The sequence below is a fragment of the Anabrus simplex genome, chromosome 3, assembly GCF_040414725.1.
Source record: "Anabrus simplex isolate iqAnaSimp1 chromosome 3, ASM4041472v1, whole genome shotgun sequence".
Lineage (NCBI taxonomy): Eukaryota > Metazoa > Arthropoda > Insecta > Orthoptera > Tettigoniidae > Anabrus > Anabrus simplex.
The window spans coordinates 246,466,518-246,493,606 of NC_090267.1; the positions used below are offsets into that span (position 1 = coordinate 246,466,518).

The 27,089-nt window shown below is 40.5% G+C and overlaps 1 protein-coding gene across 2 annotated transcripts in view; it reads right to left on the reverse strand.

Moving 5' to 3' along the window:
- Positions 1-27,089, reverse strand: part of FucTA (glycoprotein 3-alpha-L-fucosyltransferase A) — a 441,455-nt gene that overhangs the window by 326,897 nt on the left and 87,469 nt on the right. Inside the window, exon 1 of one of the 2 annotated variants that reach the window (XM_067142955.2) lies at positions 6,258-6,295. The exons of the other annotated variant lie outside the window; for it this stretch is intronic. The gene's annotated coding sequence lies outside the window, so the exon portion shown is untranslated. Of the gene's footprint in view, positions 1-6,257; positions 6,296-27,089 lie in introns of those variants that run through there. 2 annotated transcript variants of the gene reach the window in all.

Below are 27,089 nucleotides of genomic sequence, written 5' to 3' on the forward strand. Positions count from 1 at the left end.
ACGCCGACGGCTCTGCATATATGGTGCGACTACATCTTCCAACAGCAGATGATGTACAACACCTTTTTAACACTGGCGCCACTACCACTACCGCCAACACCAACATTGCTACAAAGTGGAGCCTTCCCGTGCCCCACCCCAACCAATTCGCCATCCCTCCACAAATACCCATCGTCGAACGCGGCCAGCCCGTCCTCTGTTTCAACCTCGTCAACTCTTCTGCCCACCCCCTCCTGCAACTAATTTCTTCCCCTAACCCTTTCCGACGCTGGATATCTTTCGCCTCTCCACCACTTCCCCTTGTAATCTCACCGCCACCCTCAATCTGCTAACCTTTCATCTCCACACTGGAACTCTCATCTAACCTTCCCTCTTCGCACACATCTCCTATCATTTGTCAGTTCGTCTACCCACCTCCCTTCTCAATCACATCTCCTCGGCCCGCTCCCATCTCTTGGCAAGAGAGGGGGCATGACCCTCTAGGTGGCCCGCCCCACCCCTTCAGGGTGGGGAACGAAAAGTAAAAAGTAAGTAAGTTGGTGTCAAATAAATTTTCAGTCTCTTAAATTCACCGAAAATAATAAATGCGGCAACTTCTTGTGGCTCGAGTGATCTGCTGCACAGCTATAAAATAAAGACCCTGTATAAACCTGCCTTGGTTGGGGAGTGTCAAATGACAAAGGAGGTTATAGACTGGACTAGGAACTTCATGCAGGTGAGTTGATTGTAGATGAGTGCTGTATTAGGGTGAAGTGCACCTACTATCGTATTCGAAAGTATAGATAAACGAGTTAAAACTTCTATAAAAATGAATGGGTGCACCAATCTCAAGCTTAAATGCACCAAATTGTTGCTCCATTCTTTCCGCGGTTAACAACTAGGTACTTTTGTCTTGTGTATTTTTGTAGCTGTTGTTATCGTAACGAAAAACGACCGTGTTTTTTTTTTTGGCATTCTGCGTACAAACCTAAATTTTAAAACTACGTAACTTCAAAGATTGTCATCCAAACGCAACAAAATTTGAATTATTATACCCTTAAGTACCCTAAACAAGAATGCGAACTTGTACGAGTTTATCACTATAGCTTAAGAAGCTTTTATTAATTTAATTGTTAATATGTTTCTCAGTCCTGCGACGTCGGACAAAGCTGTAGTTAACATCGATGTGAACCTGCAATTACTTTTTTCATACATAATCATCGACTATTAACTCTGATCAGAGAAAAGGTCCGATCTCTCGAAGAATGAATGTATCGGCAAAATAAAGTAAAGAAGCCGGGCTGAATGGCTCAGCCGGTTGAGGCGCTGGTCTTCTGACACGAACTTGGCAGGTTATATCCTGGCTCAGTCCGGTGGTATTTGAAGGTGCTCAAATACGTCAGCCTCATGTTCGCAGATTTACGGGCACGTAAAACAACTCCTGAGGGACTAAATTCTGGCAACTCAGAGTCTTCGAAAACCTTAAAAGTAGTTCCTTATCAATAGTATTCCTTATGAAGGCGGCTGATGTACCCATATTTGATAGAAGCAGTACTCCTCCTCTCCTCCACGAAGCTCGCGTATTTGAAAAATTAAAATATCAGAGGGCTGAGCCGTGATAGAACGCTGTAACTCGGTATCACCAGGCCAGCGCTCTACCGTTTTGGCCACTCATCCTGACTCCGGAAAGGCCGATTACATAGATGTCAGGTCCCTTAAAACTACAACCACCATCATCATTTTTACTTCAGATAAATAATGATATTTTTGGCTTTAGGGCCCACTAGCTACTTTTACGGTTTCCTGAGACACCTAGATGCCGGAATGTATCCCCTTAGGAGTTCTTCTACGGGCCAGTAAATCTACCGACACGAAGCTGACGTATTTGAGCACCTTCATATACCACCGGACTGAGCCAGGTTCGAACCTGCCCAGTTGTGGACAGAAGGCACATTACAAAAAGTGAGTTTCATTTCCATACTCCAACCTTATAGAAGACAGAGTGAGTTGACGGTGCGGTTAAGGTCGCACAACTGTCAGCATGCATAGCTGGTTCGAGCTACACTGTCGGCAGCCCTGAATATGGTTTTCCATGGTTTCCCACTTTCCCACTAGGCAAATGTTGGGGCTGCACCTTAATTAAAGCCAAGGCTGCTTTCTTCCCACGCTCATCCCTTTCCCATCCCATCATCGCCATAAGTCCTTAATGTGTGGGTGCGACAATAAAATTAAAAAATAATCTCGTAGAACGTCGAGCACTCGCCAATTACTGATATCTTATGAGAAGGACACGACATATTTGGGGTTCATAGTACAGAGAAACAGAGGACCTGCTGAGAAGCTTTAAATTCTACTGTTTCTTAATAGAACAGCCGAGGTCTCGGTCCTGTTTCACTCCTGAGGAAGCAGAGCAAAGTCTTGGTGAAACGTGAGGGGCTGATGACCTAGATGTTAAGCCCCTTTAAACAACAATCACAGTCATAATCATCATCATCAGATGTGATGTTTCACAAGACAAAATCCCCTTTCTCCCACCAAAATAATCATGTCTACTATTCTGGGCCATGATAGTATCGAAGTAAAGAACTGTAGCAATCCAAGCTCACAACTAACCAGAAAACTAACTGTAAATAGCTCACGGTGCTTGTATTGGCTTTATCTCCAGTGGTCTGCAAAATAACAAGAATTGGTGAACAAAAGAGAATGCTTCCCGCGCGACACAAGGAGGGGTATATCTTTTTTCAAGTTGTTTTACGTCGCACTGATAGGTCTTACGGCGACGAAGGGGCAGGAAAATGCTAGGAGCGGGAAGGAAGCGGCTGTGGTTTTAATTGAGGTGCAGCCCCAGCGTTTGCCTGGTATGTAAATGGAAAACCACGGAAAACCATTTTCAGTGCTGCCGACATGCACGGCCAAGTAGCTCGGTGAGAAGAAGAATAAGAAGAAGAAAAATAAGAAGAAGAAGTAGGCGAAGAAGAAATACTAGCAAAACAGGTGACCTCTTCATTCTCGAAATAAACCTAAATACTCATTATTACCATTCAATCAGAAAGAAAATGTACAGGGTTGCCGAAGAAGTATCCTGACTTGCCTTTAACGGTAGCAGTAGGAGTAGAGTACAGCGGTAGGGAAAAGAAGCTGATATATGAACCGACGATATCTTTTTATAAAGATAAATTTAGACTGAGAGGCATTAAAGTAATAGGATTAATACTAGAAACGCAAGATATTGTACCTCGATTCATAGTAAACTATTGAAAATTTAATTTAGACTTTATAGCATTGCTAACAATATTACTGTTAACTTTACGAGGTTCAATTTAATTGCTGAAAAATAATTGCCATCAGTTATAATTCTTGTAGTTTAACGACATTATAAGGAGGATGTAATCAACGAAATTGCCACTGGAAGCCAAATTTGTAAATGTATTTGTTTCGTTATGTGACAACTTTCAACCGACTAAATTGTTTGTAAATGAAAAGTATAAAATAAGTTAGTTATATATTAGTACAGTAGGATTAAACAAATGAAAGTTGCAATGTTCAAAGGTGAATTAAACAGGCTTAATAATACACTACTGTACGTATATGGCATGAAAATTAAAAGTCTGTACTGGAACTTCATGGGCTACATTGTCCGCCTCCACAGCTAAATGGTAAGCGTGCTGGCCTTTGGTCACAGGGGTCCGAGGTTAGATTTCCGCCGATTCTCGAAAATTGTAACCATAATTGTTTACGTTTGCTGGCATGGAGTTGGGTGTATGTATCATCTTCATTATCATTTCACCCTTATCATGACGCGCAGGTCTAATACGGGTGTCAAATCAAAAGACCTGCACCTGGCGAGCTGAACTTTTCCTCGGAGGCTTCCGGTACTAAAAGCCATACGCCATTTCATTTCATAGGGTACGTATGGAGTTATTTGTTGCAGCATCTTCACATTGGATTCACAGAATTATTCAGACAGAGGTGCCACCCCCTGAAGCTAAAGCTATGATAATGTTCTTTTCACCGAGCTCGATAGCTGCAGTCGTTTAAGTGCGGCCAGTGTCTAGTATTCGGAAGATAGTGGGTTCAAACCCCACTGTCGGCAGCCCTGAAGATGGTTTTCCGTAGTTTCCCATTTTCACACCAGGAAAATGCTGGGACTGTACCTTAATTAAGGCCACGGCGGCTTCCTTCCCAGTCCCAGCTCTTTCCTGTCCCATCGTCGCCATAAGACCTATCTGCCTCCATGCGACGTAAAGCCAAAAGCAAAAAAAAAAAAAAAAAAAAAAATGTGAAAAGTGTTCTTTTCCCCAACGTCTGTTGATCATGGCTTAAAGCAGACACTTATTCTTAGTTGAGACTCTTTCTTGCACAGTTGTTTTATTACTTGTTGTCGCATCTCTCTTAGTGTAAGATAAACATTTTGGTAGTCTGGAGTAACGTCAGTAAAAGTGATAAGAGTGGAGGGAGGGCGAAGTGAATGGGAAAGGTGAAGGAAGGGTTCGACGACGTACAATACAATAAGTTACATTAGTACAAACACGAAGCCGTAGAGTATTGCATTATTTTACAATGCGACTAAAACAGTTCGAATTATCGCGAGTTCCAGATTGGTGCAGTCCGGAATAGTAACGGTATATTCTATTATGAATCTTTACCACAACCAAACACTTAATTTAAAAAGTAACATTATCTAGGCTGCCGTATTCATTACGACACTGCTACCACCTTACATACCAATTCATGGAAACCACAGACAGCCGCCTTTGAAAATGTATATAAGGAGCATATAATTTCCGTATTTATATTTAACTGCAACTTGTTAATAAACAAGAGCATATCTCTAGAACGGGTTTTTTAACAACTGGCTCACCGTCTCACATCGGTAGATCTATCATCACGTGAAGGAACCCCAATTGGTACAGAATTCCGGCACCTCGGCATCGCTGTAAACCGTAAAAGTAGTTAGTGGGACATAAGACGGATTTTTCTTATCTAGCTATTTTCCCCAACTTTCTGGGTTAAGCAAACGTGGATTAAGTCCTGTCTTACGGCTGGATGCCCTTCTAGACACCAATCAATCAATCAATCAATCAATCAATCAATCAATCAATCAATCAATCAATCAATCAATCAATCAATCAATCAATCAATCAATCAATCAATCAATCAATCAATCAATCAATCAATCAATCAATCAATAGTGGTTTGCATTTTTTTGCAGACGCCGAATTGGCAGATTCCCTCTGTTGTTGTTCTAGCCATTTCTCAAGTAATTGCAAAGAAATTGGAAATTTTGAACATCTTGCTTGGTAAGTTATTCCAATCCCTAACTCCCCTTCCTATTAACGAATACAATTGCCCTACTTTGTCCTCTTGAATTCCAATTTTATCTTCATATTGTGATCTTTCTTACTTTTAAAGACACCGTTGAAAATTACTCGTCTACTGATGTCATTCCAAGCCATCCCTCGACTAACAGCTCGGAACATACCACTTAGTCGAGCAGCTCGTCTCCAAACCTATGTGAAGGGAAGGGATCAATATTTAGTGGTTTTGTGGTGGTTAGTAGTGTGATATACTGTGTGCAGTTGAAGCTGTGAATTAAGACGATCACAAATTCCAAGCCCCCGAGCTAGAGCCAAGAAAACCTAGTTAAAATTCCCGATCCGGCCGGGAATCAAACCCAGAGCCCTATGAACCAATGATTTATTGGCACGTAAAAGCACTCCTCTTGGACAAAATTCTGGCACGTTGGCGTCTCCGAAAACCCTCAGAAGTAGTTATTTGGATGTAAAAACAATAACATTATTATTAGTTTCATTCCTCTCATCCTGTCAGACCACCCCTTTCAGTTTAAAATACCCCGGTACCCTAATGTCTGCTTTGCAATTCAGCCACGCAATCGGGCACGTGAAACCAATTAATAATCAGAAAATTCGAAATTATTATATGGGATTATATATACAGTAGCCAAAATTTTACTTTCAGAATTCTAACTCCCCTTAGTGGGGTGCACATTTGTGCTATAAACATCTCTGCAGGACCTTTAAAAATTGCCACGGAGCAAGAAAGAAAAGGTACCACCATGTGTCCCAAGGGTTGGGTATCTTCTGGTACCAATATCATTTCCGGTTTCCAGTCCGATTCTAGCCCAAATTTTCAGTATAATTCTCTCTTTCTAGCCGAATATCTAATTACATTTTAAAGAACCTTTTATATATCGTGCATTGCACTAAAAACTTGAGCGAGGAGAAGTGAAGTCTTAGAGGCTTAGTCTGTTTACTCACCGGTCTTATCACGTCTTGGTATTCCGCCAGCGCAGCAGGCACACACCTGACACAGAATCCTTCCTTCCATCACCTGTATCATACTGATAAGGGGGCTATTACCTTCTGCGCATGCTCCTTCGTGATAAGCGACCTTGCTTTCTTCTTGACAATCGATAGAACTCAATAAAGAATGATCTGGTTCTTCAATATTTATGACGACTATCTGCCCTACAATTAGTTTACACGGAATATATATGGTTCGCGGTTAAACTTTTATCCTGAACTGAATTTGGCGCAAATGGACTGACCAGACCGGACAGTTCGATAATATTTAAGAGTATGCAAATACGACAGACCCTGTGAATAGATAATCGCGTCACGTTGAAAAACCCACATACAGGTAAACATTTCGACACTATAATAATAAAAATAACAACAACAGCCGGGCTAAAGGGCTAGGATGGCAGACCACTAGCTTTCCATAATAGCGGGTTTGGTCCCAGCTAAGCCCGGCAGTAACTGGAAGTGCTCAAATACGACAGCGTGTGACATTTACCGCCATGTAAATAACCCTTGCGGGAAACGTTCTGGCTTCTAAAACCGTTAAGATTAGTTATATGCCTGCCGGGCTGAGACGCTGGATTTCTGACCCCAACTTGGCAGGTTCCAGTCCGATGGTATTTGAAGGTGCTGAAGTACGTCAGCATCATGTCGGTAGATTTACTGACAGTAAAAGAACTCCTGCGGGACAAAATTCTGGCACGTTGGCGTCTCAGAAAACCTTCAGAAGTAGTTATTTGGTCGTAGAAACAATAAAATTATTATTACAGTAGTTGCATTCCTCTTATCCTGTCAGACCACCCCTTTCAGGTTAAAATACTCCTATTCCTTATCAATGTCTGCCTTGTAATGGGTATATGTAAGACCCATGGGCAGTCTTGTAGAGGAAGGGGGAGAGTGGCTGGCGTGGATTTAAGAACCAAACGTTTCACCCTTGGACACCTGGTACAACGGAAAAGATAAATATTATTTTCATCTGTGCATTTTTTTTTTTGCGTATATTACTGGTCGTCCACCCTATTATAGAGTATGGCCTCGTGATAGCGTGAGGTTACTGAAGTTGTTCATTTTAGGGTGGTCAAACATAGCTGCCGATAGTCCTTAATATTTAACGCGTGTCAGAACGGACTTTTATCCTTATATGGTTCTGAAACTTCATGGCATTCGACTCAATTTACAATCAGAGCATAAAATCATCGAGTCTAGGATTCACATAGACTTCTCCTCACGAAGTTAAAGTCATTGTGTTCAGACAATAAACCGATTAATTGGACAACAAACTTCTGTGATAACCTTTAAAACACCGGTGGGCGCAATTTCGGTAGTATCTATTAGGCTTCATGTATGCAACCCCTACGACAGTTCAGAGTGAGTGGGCCGGTAGAGTGGAGTGGGTTTATGAGGCAGGTACCAAGCGAACTGCCTGCGTCGTATGAGTCATGTAGCTGTAAACTTGTATTAAACAGATGGTGGGTTTGAAATCTACTGTCTACGCCTTGAAGATAACCTCCTTGATTTATATTTAATACCAGACAAATGCTGGGGCTGTACCTTACTTAACGCCACGACCGCTTCCTTCCCAATCCTAGTCTTTTCCTATTCTTGCGTCATCGAAAATCTTCCATGTGTTAGAGCGAGGTTGAACCACGAGAAAAGAATATAAATGAATGGTATATCGTAAAGGAAATCTCACTGGCCTCTTGATGTCACACAACTATAGTGTCATGTATGGTTGTCATTTCGTACAGAGATTGGATAATGAGCAGCGGCAAAACTGCTATCATTTATTCTTGAATTTATTAGCACGGGAGACGCCAGTTACACTGTTTCAATGTAAGTCTACTCTCCCCCATTATCTTCCATCTTCTGCCACAATTGACGAAGGCATCACACATCGTCAGCGAATCCATCTCTGGCGATGTTTCGTTGTGGCCACCCTACAGCATTATTGTTAATGGCCTCTTTTGTGTCGAAGTGCTTCACGAGCTCATATCGGGTGAATACGATGGAATTTCCCGTGCGTATCATCGCCAGTCACGCAGGAGATGCATCACGGCGTTGGTAGTGGTACACCGTGAATTGTTATGAGGAAAGGATTTCCATATTGGATTCATGACCTTGAAACTATGACGTGAAGTGACCGTAAGGTAGCGTGCGGAGTACCTGTCTGTATTTCGTTTTATGTTCTAATGTCAACAACTCACAAGCATTTCGTTAAAAATCGTCCGGATCCACAGCCCGACTGTATCATGAAATGAAATGAAATGGCGTATGGCTTTTTGTGGCGGTGGTGTCCGAGGACATGTTCGGCTCGCCAGGTGCAGGTCTTTCGATTTGACACCCGTAGGTGACCTGCGCAATGTGATGAGGATGAAATGATGATGAAGACGACACATACACCCAGCCCCAGTGCCAACGAAATTAACCAATTATGGTTAAAATTCCCGACCCTGCCGGGAATCGAACCCAGGACCCCTGTGACCAAAGGCCAGCACGCTAACCATTTAGCCATGGAGCCGGACACTGTATCATGATGTAAGTAGACTAGTACGTTCCGACGCTGAGGCTGAGTGTGTTGTTGAGATTAGAATTTTAAAGATTTTCTATTTGGATTAATAACAATCTTACTTTCAATCAAGTTTCAACTCTCACTTAACATACAGTGTATTTTATCATCCCAGCAACCAGAGGTGCAAGAAGCAATTGCCACGTTCTTAAAACACATCGATTTAAGACTAGGCTATAAGGTTTGGAGTGCTGCAACATCGGAAATATAACTTAAAAAACTACAGTTTCAGTGTGTTAATGTCTTCTCTCTCTCTCTCTCTCTCTCACACACACACACACACAGAGAGAGAGAGAGAGAGAGAGAGAGAGAGAGAGAGAGAGAGAGAGTATTCTCTTGACTCAGAACTATTAAAACTATGGAATCCAAGCACACTATTATGCAACATTCATACCATTCGTAAGTGTACATTTACTATTCATATTTTTTGTATTCCAATATATTTGTAGGTGGCGGTTTGGTTTGTTACCTAAAGCCAATAAAAATTCTAATCGTTTCCGGAAATAAATACTCACGTACCAAGCTTGATTACTCACGTCGGAGAGCAGGTGTGATCTGTCCTATGACGGACTGTTATAATACAGCCCACCTGGCCAGGCTTCAGGTATGCTAATACAGTCATTGTGTGCAATGGACACTAAACCATATACATCTGCATTGCCATTTCCTTTAACGTGATTGGAACACAGCAGCATTGATAACCGGTCCATTGAACATAAGAGTGATACTAACTGTCTATTCAATTGATTGAATGGGCAAGATGTAAGAGAGCGGAACCAGGGATATAGTATTGACATTAAGGGGAGCCTCCACCTAATAACTTCAATGTTTTAAAAAATATCAATGACTATTTCAGATCCTTGGAGTGCTTACCGTTAGATCTCAAAAGGTTTTGGTTGTAACGAAGTAACCAAAATATTAACGAGGTAAATAATGTCGTGTAGCCTTCGAAGAGGTCTGGTGCAGGTCTTTTAATTTGACTCCCGTAGGCGACCTGCGCGTCGTGATGAGGTTGAAATTAAAATGAAGACGACACATACACCCAGTCCCCATGTCAGGGGAATTAACCAATTATGGTTAAAATTCTCGACCCGTGCGGGAATCAAACCCGGGGCCCCTGTGGTCAAAGTCCAGCACGCTAACCGTGGAGACGGACATTAACGAGGTAATAGGAAAGAATACCTGAAACTGGGGATTTATTTTAATCCAGAATGTGTTTAGTTACATACATACTTCTCCCTATTACAGCATTTACAATTAAACTGATTAACTATTTCAATTTAATTTCTAAATTGTAATTTGATTTTTCTTTAAAGTTTATTTATTTTGTCCTAGACGTTAACAGAGTTAGATTGTCTAGAACGAACATGTATCTTACCCTACCAAGTTGCATCAGTGTTTTCTTTCGTGTCATCAGTCTTTATAGAGTTATCCTACGATTCCAACATACATTTTGAGTGACCTGAATGACTGGAAGAATGACTGAGTACCTATATGAATTGAAGACAAGGATAGAAGAAGGGCTTAAGTCAGGTTGTGTCGTTATTCGGTAAATTGCATATATATACGTTCCTTGGAGGTTCTTCTATATACTACCTAAATGGCTTCTCGGTAGTGTCAATAGATGTCGTGTGATGCTGACTTACGGCAAGCCAGCACTCATCACTCATCAGAAGCGAAATGGCTGACGCAGGAGTAGTCACGTGAGGAGAAACATCTGACATTTCAGCAAATGACAGTGAATATATACCAAATGAAACCTCAGATGATTCGGATACCAAATCCTTACTATTCGAAAGGTCTGCCGTTCTCAGCCCAGTGTCATTTGCAACACCACAGACAAAAGTACTTATGCCATATTATGTCACTCTCCTGAAGGAACTGTGTCAGGAAGCCAGAGTTATAATATTACGTTTCATGACAAGTTTCAGTTATTGAGGGATAGAAGGTCTATAGTTACTTTGAGTAGTATCCTAGTCCCTCGTGTAGGTATTAAACCCGGGAAATTAAAAGATGTTAAAGATTAGTAAGATTTTTATGCACAGATGCACATGCATGGTTTGAAAATATTTTCCGGGAAGTTGAATCTGTGGGAGTAGGAAATTCTCGATATAGTGACTCTTCTAGTGACATGTTGTTGCCTGTCAAATGTTCTAACCTGTAAAACTTGTCTACATGCTTCCAACAATGTAAATAATATTAATTTTCAATGAAAATGTTTCTTGAAAATGGAATAAGGGCGTAGCTACAAAATAAAAACTGGCAACAAACCACAAAAATTATAAATTTTTTGGTGCACATATTATGACATAATCAAGAATGTTGTTAAGTATAATATTCCAAAATTCTGTATTTCTGAGAAAAGTGATTGATGTTATAATTCTTTAAACTCATTTATCTCAAAAGTGTATTTTTTTGAGTTACGCGGTTCTTCTATCCATGTATTCAATTGATGAGTGAATTATTTCATAACTGAATTGTGTTCGTGCATAAATGCTTAAACACTCTTCTCACCCAGTCATGGATAACCACCAACTGGTGAGAGACTAACGAGGTAATGAAGATTTTGTATTTATTGCTACTTGTTTACCGTCAAACTAAGTCATCGAAAGTTTTCGGCGTCAGAAGAATGGGAGAGGGCTATGACTGGGAGGGGAGCGGCCATGGTATTAATTGAAGTACAACCCCAACATTTTCTACGTGTGAAAAAGGGAAACCACGAACATCGTCTTCAGAGCTGTCGACGGTGGGATTCAAACTCACCATCTCGCAAACGCTACCTCACAGCTGCGTGAAAACAAGAACTTAACATGTAACGAAATAATTACTGGACATTAACCATAGCGAAACATGGAAGAACATTAACGAAATAGGCCTAAACAAGAACATTAACGAAGTAGGTAACGAAAATTTACGAAGTAATCCTGAACATATCCATCAATAGGTGGGGGCTGGTATTGGATATAGACCTTTGACCTGATTTCTAACTACACTCTGAATCATCACACATTCCATTGTCGATCTTGCTTTAGATTAGACCATCGCACTAGGGGTCTTCGAGACCCGGAATTCTAACTAAGTAATCACAAGTAAACCTTCTCTTCTTTGATACCGATTTGCCGGAAAACCATATTTTTTCTGAAAGCTTATGTCACAAGTAGAAAAACTATGAAATCTTGGGGGCAGATGGACAAGAGTTTAAGAGCTATAGGACTCAAAAGGTATCAGTGAAGTGCTGGAAATATGACACCAAAAGTTGATAAAAATGCTCGTTTAATGTATTTATATGAACTTATAATATGGTAAGGAGGTGAAGATCTCAATATAAAGGAAGAAACAACTCGTTGAAAAAAGTAATATACGTTGGGATGTTGAAAATGTGACTTGTTCTTGACTTAAAATGAAATATATTACGAGAGACAATCAATGTGCGATTCGTCAAATAAACAGTGAGACTGGAAAAACGAGTTCGGAATGGGCACATTTTACAAACGCACACCCATACACTTTGCACAACCATCATTTGTCAATGAATCATTACGGGAATATGTCTATCTATACACACTTTAATGATACGTTGTGGGAGATGTGATGTTGCTGTCAAGTACTAACGTATTTTCTTCTTCTTACAGTCCAGACGGATCCTAAAATCGTTGTGGCTGCACTATACTCTCGATTCGGAACAAGCAATCGGTTTCCGAACATCCAGGAATCGGAGATGATAAAACACATGACTACTCTCTTGGAAAATGAAATGGAAATTGTGGAAGAGATACGGACATTAGGATTTGCTGGAGGCGATGTAGATGAATGGGATGAGGAAATGAACTTCGGAGATTATGGTGATGATACTGAACTCTTGACTTACCATTCCATCGTTGGTCGGCCACAGCTGCTGCAGTAGAGCAATGTCGAACTCTTAAATCTTGGGGTCGTAGCGGGAATATTTTGGTCACGATCCTAACCAAACGATGGGGTTTAGAAGAGAGCCTAAATACTTGAAATGAGGAGCAAATGTGTGCTTATTAAATTTTATTGAATTAATTAACAGCACAAAAAATAATTTATATAAAATCCTTGATCAAGAAAATATTTATTTAATGTTTCAAACGCAGTCACATGCATGGCGTTAGTTTTATTGATTACAGTATCGAAGAATTTTCTTCAGAGAAAAGAAGAAATATCACAGATTAGTGGACAGCGAAAACTAGAAAAATGAAAGGTAACCTAAAAATCGGGCACCTATTGATCCAAACGATAACTGAGAATTAATCCACACGATCCGTGGAAAATCTGACCTTCAACAAATAGAGTTCCAGATTTACTCTTAATTAAGGTTATCCACCACTCAAATACCCTGTTGGATATGGAAACACCAGCCGAATGGACCCTTAATCGAACCAAATTGACTACCAGTTGCTTTGGATAGGTTGCGAAATATTACTGGAAAACATGGTGGTCACTACAAGTTAACAGCAGCATTCACAATTGAAAATAAAATTCCACCATATATTGTCACCTCGTGACACCCTTAAGTTTTATATGGTAAAAACACGTGAATGTTGAGAAAGTAAGAAAATAATTACCTGGAACACTGAGAAATGTGGCTATGGCGAAAGATAGAGAGAATAAAATGGACAGATACGACAAGGAATGGGGCAAAATGGGTAATGAAGAAGGTGGTATATCGAAGATAATAAGAAAAAGGAAAGATAGGAGGTTAGGACGCATACCGAGAAAATAAAGTATGAAGAAATCGATCTTAAATGGGAAATAATTGAAAGAAGGTTCGAGGGCGAAATACATTTGGAATGGTAAACAATTTAAAGATGGATCGAACGCATACTCATTTGAAATACGAAGCTCAAGATCTAAGTGCTTGGACTGCGCTTATCACGGTGTACAGTGCCATCCTTACCGGTACAAGAAGACTGCATTCCTTGTTCCTCGGGAAATATGGATGGTGCAGACAGTGCGTCAACTTACCTGAAACAAAGAGACTTCCTTTAAATATCTGCCATGATTAGAAACACGGATACACAGGATATCACACTGCTGAACACTACGAATCATGTTTCTGTTCATTGTCGTCGTATATTCATATTTATTTATTTATTTATTTATTTATTTATTTATTTATTTATTTATTTATTTATTTATTTATTGTTTCTAAGATGCCATGAGCTAATACTCGTATTGGGACAGTACACTAAAGAGCTGGCACGGTTACAATATTAAAGACAAATTGAATTATTGATAATACAGAGCTGAAAAATTACAATAATTTAAATTTAAAATACAATATTTTTCAAGGATACAATTGTGTGTTTAAAAGTTTATACAAATGAAATGAAACCTGATAGCAAGTTCAGAATAAACAGACTAAATCTAAGAACGTTAAATTTTGTCCATGAATGTTTCTTAACATTTCTTTTGAATGGATTGAAATTCTGACAAGTTTTTATCGAGTCTGGAATGGAATTAAATGCTATTGTAGCCCTATAAAATATACCATTAGTTCCATACTTCACTGTAATCATTCTAAGGACATGTAAGTTTCGAGATTGCCGTGTTGCATGATCATGAATAGATGAATTTCTGATGAATTTGAGCTTATTTTTCCTCGACCCAAACAATGTTTAATTTTGAAGGCAAGTGTTACCAAAGATTATGCAGTACATAACCTACTCGACTATAAATGGGAATGAGATGTACAAAGGATTATGATATTAGAATTAGACGGCAGTTATGACGTTCTGGTGTGTGCTCTCCCTCAGGGGTTGTCAACTGGCGCTACGTGCGTATCGATTGCATCACAGTTATCAATCATTCGCTCACATCTTGCCACAAGCCTGTGCCCATAGCGCTTCATCCCCAGAGGACGAAGGACGAAGGTCAGATCGCCACGGCAGTCGCAAAATGGCAATGAATGAATAACGAAGAACGAACGCACTTCAAATGATATACACTACACGATTATATTCTGCGAAGCTTAGCTGATTAGGAGCTCGCTTCCTACGCTCAAAATGTACGGGATCGCACCTCGGCGATTGACATTTACAGTTCCGGTTAAAAGTTTAAAACCACAATCGAATGCGATGAAATGCCACCTAGAACCTAAACGTATGTCTTAGGAACTCTGTGAACTTTTTCTCTGAATATTTGCTCACTTCGGCTAATGTTATTGCGTTTGGACATGTACTGTAGAAGTTATGATCTCAAATTATGAGGAAACTATTTCAAAATATCGCACATTTTGTGCTATAAGTCGTTGCAGGTATTGGTACGAAGTCAGATGAATTAGATGAGCCTCTCTCTGAGATAGAAAACCCCCCAAAATTCTTTATGCATATGACTCACTGGGTGTGTTTATATTACTTCATGGTGCTTAATATACAAGGTATACATTAAAATGTTAGTGTACGAATACTTTCTGTGGCTGCTGTATGTGTCTTATGTCTATGATAATGTTGTCAATTATTTGTGTTGATTAGTGCTCCACAGTCCGTTGGCTATAGTTGGATTGCGAGGTTTTCAAACCTCTGCCTTATGCCCACGATCTGCATATCGCGTATTAGTGTTGTGTGTGTCATCAGCCGCCTGAAAGCTCCGCAACCCGCCCATCCTGGATGCTTCTAGATACCAATACGTGTAGACTGCAGCGCGCTGACGTAATCGTGTATGACGTCAGTCAGTGGGTATAAATTGGGCGACGTCTTCTCCACTGAGGCACTCCCACAGTGTCCAGCAATCAGACTACACCGTATGTCAGACACGGAGGTACCCTCTTAAAAAAGTATTCTGAACAGGTGGACTAATTCTGGTCGGGAGGTTTCACCTCAGGTCATCTCCGCCTCAAGTATCCTGCCTCCCGTATCACCGACATGTGTCCTGTCCTAGCATTCTGCTACTCATGAACTTTACCACAAATTCCCTGCAAGTTCTCTAACTTCGGCCTAGCATTCTGCTTTCACGAACTTTAATCCAAGTTCCCTGTATAATTCTACAAACTACAGATAGTCATCAGCTATCACGGACATTCGTTCCTTCAAGCGTCCTATCTTATCAAGATAGACAGCATTGTACATATGAATATTAATATATGTGATTGTACATATTTTCTCAGTCCATCAGTCTACTAGTTTATGTCATTATTTAACGTGTGCAGCGCTTCAAGCATCAAGTCGGTTTTCGTTCCTTTTTTTTGTATATACTGTGTAAATATTTACAAATAATAAACTTTTATGTTGTGCTTTGTATATCGAGTTCCTTTTATACAACAATTAGGATCAGTATTATTTTGGTGGTTTAAATTAATAGCCAGTCTCAAACAAAGTGTTCTCTTTTATGCTGTTTATATCCGACAAATTCGGAATTAGGGTAGTTAGGCCAACACTTGAATCGATCATTATGTATTCACGGAAGAGACGGTTCCTAAGTCAACTGTGATTAGCCCACAGGCTGCGATTATCTCAATCTACGTCACAAATAGGTATATTTCACTTTACCGAAGTTATTGAACTTTATATGGCCGAATTCTTGACCCGTATACTTTGAACGACCGTTAGTGTCGAATGTTACATTGTAAATTTTCTTTGTTGTATATAATTTGGAGATTTCATTGAGGTTTAGTTTTTGTTTGAATTTGAACTTTATGTTTTAGCCGGAATAAGTTATGCTTTTACCTCCTTTATCTTGCTGAGTTTTCATTCACGGAAATGTATTCTAGACCCTGTCCCAATCTTGTAATGTAAGTTTATTAGACGTATGAGTTTTTCGGACGGCCACGCAGCGTCTGCGCTGAGCTTGACCATCTGGGGCAGGGGGAAGGTGCAATAGTTCAATTTTGCAGTTAATGTTTACCTGTTTGATATTACTGTTATGCTCTGAGGGGAATAAAATGACATTTTATCATATTCATTTTACATGTAGTATTCCCCGCTCGGTTACTCATTCCTGCCGCACAGCTGACAAAAATTTCCGGGAGAACACTGAACCTGGTACTCGTTTTTAGTGTATGCTGAGTGAACCTCAGGACCATATGCACCTCCAGAGGTGGAAATCTCGTTTCTTAAATTTTTCGACTTCGTGACGGGGAATCGAACCTACGTCCTTCCGGGTGAACCGAGCACACCTCTACCGCCTCAGCCAGGCAGCCCGTCTTTCCTATATTGTACATACATCAGATAATCCAAAAAGGTTATTAAATGATGCAATAGATTTATACCGAGTGAATTGACCACGTGGTTTGGGGCGTGTAGGTGTGAGCTTGAATTCGGGATATGGTGAGTTCGAACTCCACCGTCGGCAGTCCTGAATATGTGTTTTCCGTGGTTTCCTATTTTCACACCAGGCAAATGCTGGGGCTGTACCTTAATTAAGGCCACTGTCACTGCCTGCCCAACCCTACCGCTTTTCCATCATTACGTAGCCTAAAACGTTCGAAGTGTTAGTGGACGCTGATCCACTAAAAAACAATTTAAAACATAATGTTAGTGTTAAAGTTTATCCCACAACTAGGTGGGCATATAATAACACAACAAGCGCCACAGAAGGAACAAATAAAAAAGTGGATAACGAATGTGGATGGTGTATTATTCTGTTTAGCTGAACATCTCTCTCGAACAACCCACTGAATGCACGTCTTGTGTCATCCACTATAGCTGAGAATACACGCCATAAAGGAAATTACGAGACAATTAAAAATTAGATCATGGAAGTGCACGTATTACCTAATTAGGAATACGTTATCAATTACACTTGAAAATTAATCCGAAAAGAAACGATGAGAAATAGCTGGCTCCTTGAATAGGCTATAAAACGTAGCAGAGTAAAGATACTGTACCTAAAGCCAAGTCATCTTTCATTCACTCGTACAAACCGAGCGTGATTTCCAGGGTGGCTATATACCTAAAAAAACAGTGGCGCGTTTCAGTAAATAGTTAATTCCTGTTGTCCGTGAGGTGTCGGGCGCGCAGGTGTGAGCTTCCATTTGGGAGATAACGGGCTCAAACCCCACTGTCGGCAGTCTTGAAGGTGTTTTTTTTCGTGGTTTCCCATTTTCACACCAGGCAAATGCTGGGGCTGTACCTTACTTAAGGCCACGTCCGTTTCCTCTCCACTCATAGCCCTCTCACATTCCATGGTGTCGGTGCGACGTAAAGCCAATTGTAAAAAAAAATGAATGTTGTTACTAGTGGTGTAAACGACACACTAGATGTACCGTAGTATACGTCTGATTCTGTACAAGCCAAACATAGACCATGGTAAACCCCTATCCCCTTTAGCTCATAAAAATAATTTGCAGCTTAGTTTCTTCCGCTTTATATCCTGAACTTAAATACTGAATTTCACAAATCTGTGTGCAGCCGTTTTCCCGTGATGTTGAGCAGAGTGGTTCGATATGGCAACCCTGTTGTCATAAGAGCAATACTGTTTTCTTAACATGGAATGATCTATAGAATTTGGTGCGCGGATTGCAGCGTGGTTTCCGATCTATAGGCTTCCTATTCTGTGGCCATACCTTCTCCATATGTGTTCTGAGTTGGCCTATACTTGTTCAAGTAATTAGGGTCATAAACCACAGCAGAGTTTCAAAACATTCAAAATACTCATTCAAAGTGATCCTATTTATTTCTGCTACAACATACTCACTTTTACTTATGTTGATAACATATGGAGAGAAAAATTTAATAGGCTTTTCAGACTTGACGGCTGATCATGAACTGCAAGAATCGAGTGGTCTGAATATGTGCAGAATTTTGAGTAGTAATTTTAACTGTGCAGATATTATCGATCACGTGGTAGATGAACGCTTGCATTAACGCTTTTAGGGAATTCAGTGACACAAACCTAATACCGAGGGACATAACAGTAAGTTATTCATGCCGTTTCTATTTTTATATTAGAATGCCAGAATTCGTTCAACGCAATGAATAAAGTGATAATGAAGAAGAGATTATCTTAAGATTAAAAGATCCGGCAAACTAGTGTTTATTTCCTGTGTTGGGTCACCTTTGACGTTTCTCAGTCCTACTCCTTATGTTCGAACGTGGTTTCTGAAAGGAAGAAGGTGAGTAGGGAGCAGTGATGGGATATTCAATTCATTTTACTGCGTCGATTCCTTTCATTCCGTTCGCGTTATTGAATCGATACAGTGATCCGATTCACGGCGCAAATGCTGGGGCTGTACCTTAGACAGCAGCGATAGCATTCAGTGCTCGCTCCTTCATTCTATGAACTGTTTTCCTATGTGTCATCCAGCTTTCAGATTCAGGTTTCCCACGCAGCCATCAAGTTTTGATGTTACAAAGCCCATCTCTCCACAGAGACAACTCTATAAAATGAGTGTTATAAAATTATATGAAAACATATCTGTACACACAATCATCAATGATCTGCATTTAGGCCTGTCTCCCAGGTGGAAGATTTCCTATCAATTGTTTGCCTAGTCTTTCCTTAAACGATTTCAAGGAACTTGGAAATTTTACTGTATTCACGGTTTTCTGTTTCAACATTGGTTTAGGTAAATTATTGCATCCATCGGTTCACTTACTCACTGTCTTCGTGTACCGGTTATCTCTTGATTCGATGATTTGAAGTCTTATGTATCATAGAACATACAAACTGATAGAATACTGAGCAGTTCTTCCTAATATAAAACAGATAAATTCGAGTTGTATTGGCCGTGACTCATAGTCATAGGGTGAGCTAGAGAGCTGAGTTGAATTAAGGCGACACTTTGGCGATAAAAATCGATATTTTAGTTATTTTGGTGATATGTTTTATGACTGAAATTGAAAGGATTAAGTTTCTTTTTTTCTTGTCACGAAGTTATTCCGCTGAATTCAAACAATTTATTACTGTAATAATGCTTTGTTTGCCAATTGTAATTTTACATTTAAATCCCATTCTCTCCCATAATATTCTGCCAAATGTAAAAAGATTAGTATGGTATATGTATTACAGCTATATTAAGAAACCTGAGTGTGGAATTTTTTATTCCAGAATTTTTTCAAGTAGTAGGGATTTTTAAGTCCAAAATTTACATAAAATTTACACAAATTTTAGTGCGATATATCTCCTTATGTACAAAAAAAGCGATACGTAGTATTATCTACCTAATTACGAATTTATATTAACATGTTAATTAAATTTAATGAAAAAATGGAATAAGAAATTTCAAGAGAACAAGTTTACTTTGGAAAATCTATTAAATGTATATGAAAGAAATGTTAGTGATATCTCTACTTTTATGTAGGTGACATTCCCAAAAATTTTCGTGAAAGTCCATGAATTAGGTAAAATATCTTTTTTTATCTCCGGAGTGTCGCCTTAATAGTCGAATGTCAACTGAGTTGTAATATTTTCGTTAAACTAACGAATAGAATAGCCTACGTACTTACAAGTTACTTTGGAGTTATGTTTTGACCACCATTTTAACAGTGAAAATAAATACAACTATTAGGCCTACTTAAACCTCCCTGTAACAAGAGGATAGTGATTGCAAGTGGGTATCACTTTCGAATAAGCTGAGAACGAGAGCATGTTACAGCGTACGATTCTTTCAGTGAACCATGCCTATGTATGCCTCGCTCACAGTGGAAGTTCGGCTCCCCGCAAATGTCCACTGTTTCGATAATGAGTCCGGCTCCATGGCTAAATGGTTAGCGTGCTGGCCTTTGGCCACAGGGATCCCGGGTTCGATTCTCGGCAGGGTCGGGAATTTTAACCATAATTGCTTAATTTCGCTGACACGGCGTTTGGGTGCATGTGTCGTCTCCATTATCATTTCATCCTCATCATGACGCGCAGGTCGCCTATGGGTGTGAAATCAAAAAGACCTGCATCTGGCGAGCCGAACTTGTCCTCGTACACTCCCGGCATTAAAAGCCATACACCATTTCATTTTTCCGATAATGAACCGTGTATGTGTCTTACTGATCTGTGAGTGAGCCACTCAGTACTGTCCGCTGCGATTCAGCTGAATCGTGTGTCGTGTGCTCGCCTTTAATGTCATTCAGTCTAACAATTAAATGAATCGATACACTGCTCCGAATCATACACTCAGTAGCCAACACTAGTAGAGAGGACTGCATCATGAAATGTGAAGTGGAGAGCGACCTATATTCGAGGGTATATGGAAGATCCTAAAGATATGCCTCAGCAGGGATGGATCTGGACAAATTCCGCCAAAATAGTGTATTGAGATCTAAAATACGTAATCAATGTTCCACAACTTCCCAATTAATTTCCTATTGCCCGAATTAATTCTTAGCTTCTAACGAAGGTTATGTCCGATTTGATTCCCAAGTTTTAAGGAAGAGAACGTCCGAATTGATTTCATGGTGTGGATCCGCTGCACACTCATATCCAATCCATTTTCCACAGAATTAGAATACTCTGCATTTTGTACGTATTGTTAAGAGTGGCTTTCTAGTGAGTATCGGTACTAAAATGCAAACTTGCAACTGTCAATAAAATAAAAGTAAACATCCCAAAGTTCAGGAGACACACAACCGTAAAAATAAAAAAGCGCATATCGTGAAATAGTGCAATTTGTCGGTGTTTTGTCTTGTGACTTCGCAGCTTTACATATATTCCGCTCGGTATCTTCTTCAAAGTTCCTGTTCAGTGGAATATGTTCAGATGAGACGAGTAAAACTGGAAGTTTCGATTGGAAGGCTTCACTGCAATTAGTAGTGCGCTCACAGCTACTATACCAGTGAACTCTACCTACATTGTCGACGAAAATTCGCTGTCGTCCTTAACATAATCATATTAACATAGTAAATAACAAACAGTAAACCAACAGTTGACGTAAAAAACTAAAAATATTCTTACTGTTGATGTGAAGGTTCGCGTGACAAGAGGTATTCAAGAAAATCGTTTTCTACCTGCAGAAAGACTGAGCAAACTATTTAGCAACCCTCACGGAATTACGTGAAATGTGATTTCGTACATGCACTATGGTAGGTTGTAATATTAATATTAAATTAAATTATTCAAATTCTTTCTTGAATCAATGAAAATAAACTTTTTGCTATGAAACCATACAAAATAGAAGAAACCGGTGTATTCTGTTAGTCGATAATCATCATCAATCAATGTAATATGCATTTAGGGCTGACGCCCCATTTACGGGAACGTATAAATTGTTTACCAAGTCTTTTCAAATGATTTTATTGGGAATTTATTGAAGATCTCCCTTGGTAAATAATTATTCCAATCATTAATGCCCCTTACTATTAAAGAATATTTGCTATAATTCATCATCATCATCTGTTTACCCTCCAGGTTCGGCTTTTCCCTCGGACCCAGCGAGGGATCCCACCTCTACCGCCTCAAGGACAGTGTCCTGGAGCTTCAGACTCTTGGTCGGGGATACGACTGAGAAAAATGACCAGTACCTCGCCCAGGCGGCCTCACCTGCTATGCTGAACAGGGGCCTTCTGGAGGGATGGGAAGATTGGAAGGGATAAGCAAGAAAGAGGGAAGGAAGCGGCCGTGGCCTTAAGTTAGCTACCATCCCGGCATTCGCCTGGAGGAGAAGTGGGAAACCACGGAAAACCACTTCCAGGATGGCTGAGGTGGGAATCGAACCCACCTCTACTCAGTTGACCTCCCGAGGCTGAGTGGACCCCGTTCCATCCCTCGTACCACTTTTCAAATTTCGTGGCAGAGCCGTGAATCGAACCCGGACCTCAGTGGGTGGCAGCTAATCACACTAACCACTACACCACAGAGGCGGACTTTGCTATATTTGTTCCCCTTAAATTCCAAATTTATCTTCGTATTTTACACTCAATGGATCATTCGGAGCCAAGGTTTCACAGTCATATTATTGTACACTGATTTATGTTGGTCATTCTAATAGTTACAGGATATCCAGGCAGAGATCGATAAGGCTGGAATCACTTCGGAAACCACTAAATCCGGAGGAGACGCAAGCTGCAAACACTGATTCCTGCTGTCTTGTAGAGGTTGTTCGATTTAGCAGGTAATAGTTCTCGCTGAACTTGGTTGGCGAGTCGCACAAAACTCCAGAGAGAGGAGGCCGCTCGGAAGCCTACTTCTTCTGTTAACACAATTACCTCCATTAGGAGGTCGTTATGTCATCAGCCGCCTTGTACACAGTGCAGCTGATTGCTTGATGTAGGCGACCAGCCTGGACCCGCCAAATAAAATGAACTCAGCCAGGGCAATCATTGCTCTTTTACACATTTCAAACAAAAAGAACACCGAACATAACACAGACACGAAGTGTATGAAAAGTACCATCCAATAAACACAGCGCACAATAAAGGGAAGGAACCCTCTAACTTGCAATTTTCATTCCGAGTCAGCTGGGAGACTGTAAAAGAATATCGTTATCGATTTGAAACCACAATTTATCAGGTTTTAGTCTCCGTTCCATGTATACTTTCGAACAACGTACAGTGGAGTATCTGCATCAAAAAGGAGGCCAAAGTTGAAAATAGTATCTAAGTTAAAATAAATGAAGTACTATTTTTATCAGAATAGTAGATTGCTGTCACACAGTTATACGGTAAGTGAAATCCTCCACCCGAAGCCACACAGCCAATCTGAATTCTGCAGTTGTTCGGTACGCATGTGTTATATGGCTGAGTGTAGTGGAAACATTGGTTGGAATAGTCTACTTCTGTCTCCACGCAGTTGTTAATGAGTAACTGTTTTCCTGTCATTGACCGGGTCAGGGATGTAGTGAATGAAGCATATATAGGCTGTTAGTACGATGGGGTCGCCACTCCCAAAGTGATATATTAATGACTGATAGATGCTATGAAGGGAGAATGGAGAGTGTTGCTGGAATGAAAGATGACAGGGAGAACCGGAGTACCCGGAGAAAAACCTGTCCCGCCTCCGCTTTGTCCAGCACAAATCTCACATGGAGTGACCGGGATTTGAACCACGGTATCCAGGGGTGAGAGGCCGACGCGCTGCAGTCTGAGCCACGGAGGCTCAATGAGTAACTATTATGAAAGTAAAAGAGGAAGACATGTGCTGCATTATGCGAAATTTTAATAATCGTATAGCAAAAAAGCAAATTCACCTCCGTACAAGCCATGAAGGCCCTTGGAAGAGTGGTAGGTAAAGGCGTCCACCATTGTTAACCGCGGCACGTGATGGGGTGTAGAGTGGTTGGATCTACGCCCGGCCGCCTTTGTCCCCAGGAATTAACCTGCTACTCATTTTTGGTGTAGGCTGAGTGAGCCTCAGGGCCATATGCACCTGCGGAAGTGGAAATCTCGTTTCTTAAATGATACGACTTCCTGACGGGGAATCGAACCCACGTCCTTCCGGGCGAACCGAGCACTTCTTTACCGCCTTCGCCAGGCAGCCCCTAATAATCATATAGGGCCTAGCTAATATACAAAGCAAAGTTTCTTGTTGTGTTATTTAAACAGTAAAACTTGTTAAGTTTATGTTGATATTTTCCATAAACTGATGTTTAAGCTTGTTTCGGGAATTTACGAGAATGAAGTTTATGACAGCGTTAAAGATTACAGAAGATTTGTGTTCTGTTTCGTTTTACAATTTGTTTTACCTCGCACCGGCACACTTACGTCTTTTGGCTAGGAGTGGGACGGAAGTGGCCTTCGCCTTAATTAAGGTATAGCCCCAGCATTTCAATGGTGTGAAAGTGGGAAAACCACTGAAACCATCTTCAGGGATACTGACAGTGGGGTTCGAACCCACAATCTGTCGAATGCACGGCTAGCTCACTCGGCAAATTACAGAAGTGAAATCTCCCACTCAATTTATTAATACGTACCTGTTTGTATATCAATGTCTGGCTACTTGGTAGAATGACCAGTGTATTACCCTTCGGTTCAGAGGCTTTAGGGTTCGATTCCCGGCGAGGTCGGGAATTTTAACTGTTAATTCTAGTTCGACGACTGGGTCTTTGTGTTTGTCGCAGTACATATCTTCATTTACACACCAACATCCAAATCTACCACAGATATATGCAATAGTGAATAGCCTATATTTCTCCACATAGTGTTAGCGTCAGGAAGGGCATCCGCCCGTAAACTTGATCTGAATTTGTACAATTTGTCGATCCTAGGCAACTGAGAAAAGGCCAAGAAGAAGAAGAAGAAGAAGAAGAAGAAGACATGTCTTTTTCACCAATGCCCGGGGATTCTTGAGCGTATGTTTTCAAATACTCATTCCTCGTTTCCAGATTCTGGAACAGTAGTGAAGACTGTGACCAAAATGTATATTTAACTAGCAAATGTACCCGTGCTTTGCTACGGTATTCTGCATTGTATACGAATATTGAAGTAAATACTGTACATGCAGTAAATAAGATTGTTTTAAAATAGCATGTCTCTTAGCGTTATCCGAGAAACAGCATGGAGAGGTCCACATACGTTGTTTCCAATGTAAAGTGCTTGTTACGGATTTGTGATAACGACAGGCTCATTTGCCTACTGCCATTCACAATCGAGTTGGGAAGTTTACATTATAATTGCAAGCCCCATTGCCTACTGCGCGGTCACAATCGATTTGGGGAGTTTCCGTTACAATGGCAGCCCGCTTTCCTACTTCCAGACATATTACAAATTGAGGAGTTTTTATTATAATGGCAGGAATCTTCCCTACAACCAGTCAAAATTGAGTTGTGCAGTTATCATTATAATGACAGGCCCCTTTTCCAACTGCCAGCCAGCTTACTGCCAGTCACACCAAGTTGGTGAGTTTCCATCAAAATATCAGGCCGCTATGCCTAATGCCAGTCACATTTTAAATGGGTACGTCTGCTTGTAACTGCGGGAACGCTTGCCTACAGCCAAACACAATCGGGTAAGGGGAGTTTTGAACAAAATTGCATGCTCCCTTGCCTTCTGCAAGTCAAATCGAGAAGTGAATTATTCATTACAATGGTAGGCCTTCCTTATTAATGCCAGTTACATAGGAATTGGAGAAGGACCCCATTCCTACTACCAGTCAAAGTCGGTGTGGGGAGTACTGATTACAATAGCAGACACACCCTTTCTCGATCGCTACAAAATCGACATCAGTGAATATATATATATAGTTCGACATACGAAAGTATGTGCTTGTTTACAATATTGTAGACCTTCATTTACAGATTAACTGCTGCAAAACGGTACATCATATCGAGAAAGGATTGTACCATAAGACGCCGGATTTAGCGGCCCAAATTGCTGGTCTTATGATATCTCATCTATTCATGGGTCATGTACCGGGTGGTACACCTCCACGTCGCTAATTCAAACTTTGCGCCAGTTGAAACTCCCCTACTGGAGGAAGTCTGAACTTTATCTAATGTGTTAATTTTCAAGTTTCTCAGAAGATGTCACTACTTGGAAATTTTGAAGTTTCTGAACTGGGTTGTTTTCGATGTATTTTTGTTTTGCCTGTAGTAAGAAGTGTGAACATTCTCTTCTAGAGGACACTACTGAAGAACTACAATGGTGCGCCCTAGTGCGAAGTGAAAGAACTGTTTTTTGGAGAAATTTGTATTTCAAAAGTTTGTTCCTTGTTAAATTTCTTTCTGTTATTGTTTAAGTTGGCTGTATAACCCTTTCTTTCCACTTGTTTAGAATTTAGCCAATCCCGAATTTCTTTAATTAATTTATGACCAATCAGGTATATCTTCATCAACGGGGATATGCTGCTTAACCCTAGCCAATAAAGTTCTTGTGGGAGGGTGTTCTCATTCCTGAAACGCCTCGAACTTTCCGCGAGAGTATATAAACTGCTGATTTTAGGATCTCTGCGCCACTTCAGTAACATCTTTCAGTGTGTAAAGTACGTAGCAGGGGGCGGGAAGCGCCTCTTTCTTCGGGCAGCAGTTCATCCACAAGGTAATGGCCGTTTAATAACTTATTTTCTTGCTAGCTCAGCAGTTTAACTCTCGGGGCAGGTCCGAAGCCTTTTACCATGTAACTTCCCTTAAAATGTAAAAACACTTGGTATCTATTCTTATCTTTTTAAACTAAAAATCGGGAGAGAGAGTGCTTAACCCTCTCGAGCTCCCACTCATATTGCATTGAGGTGAACTTATTTTCACAACCTTTTCTTCCTTACCGTAATGTAAATTGTTTCCTTCTATAAGTCACCTCCTTAGTGTGGGATTAGCCCTTGCATTAGCGGCCCAGTGCCAGATTAGGTTTTAAACAAAATGTATTAGGAGTGCAAGAACGCCTCCTCACAAGTTGGTATTTTTGAGG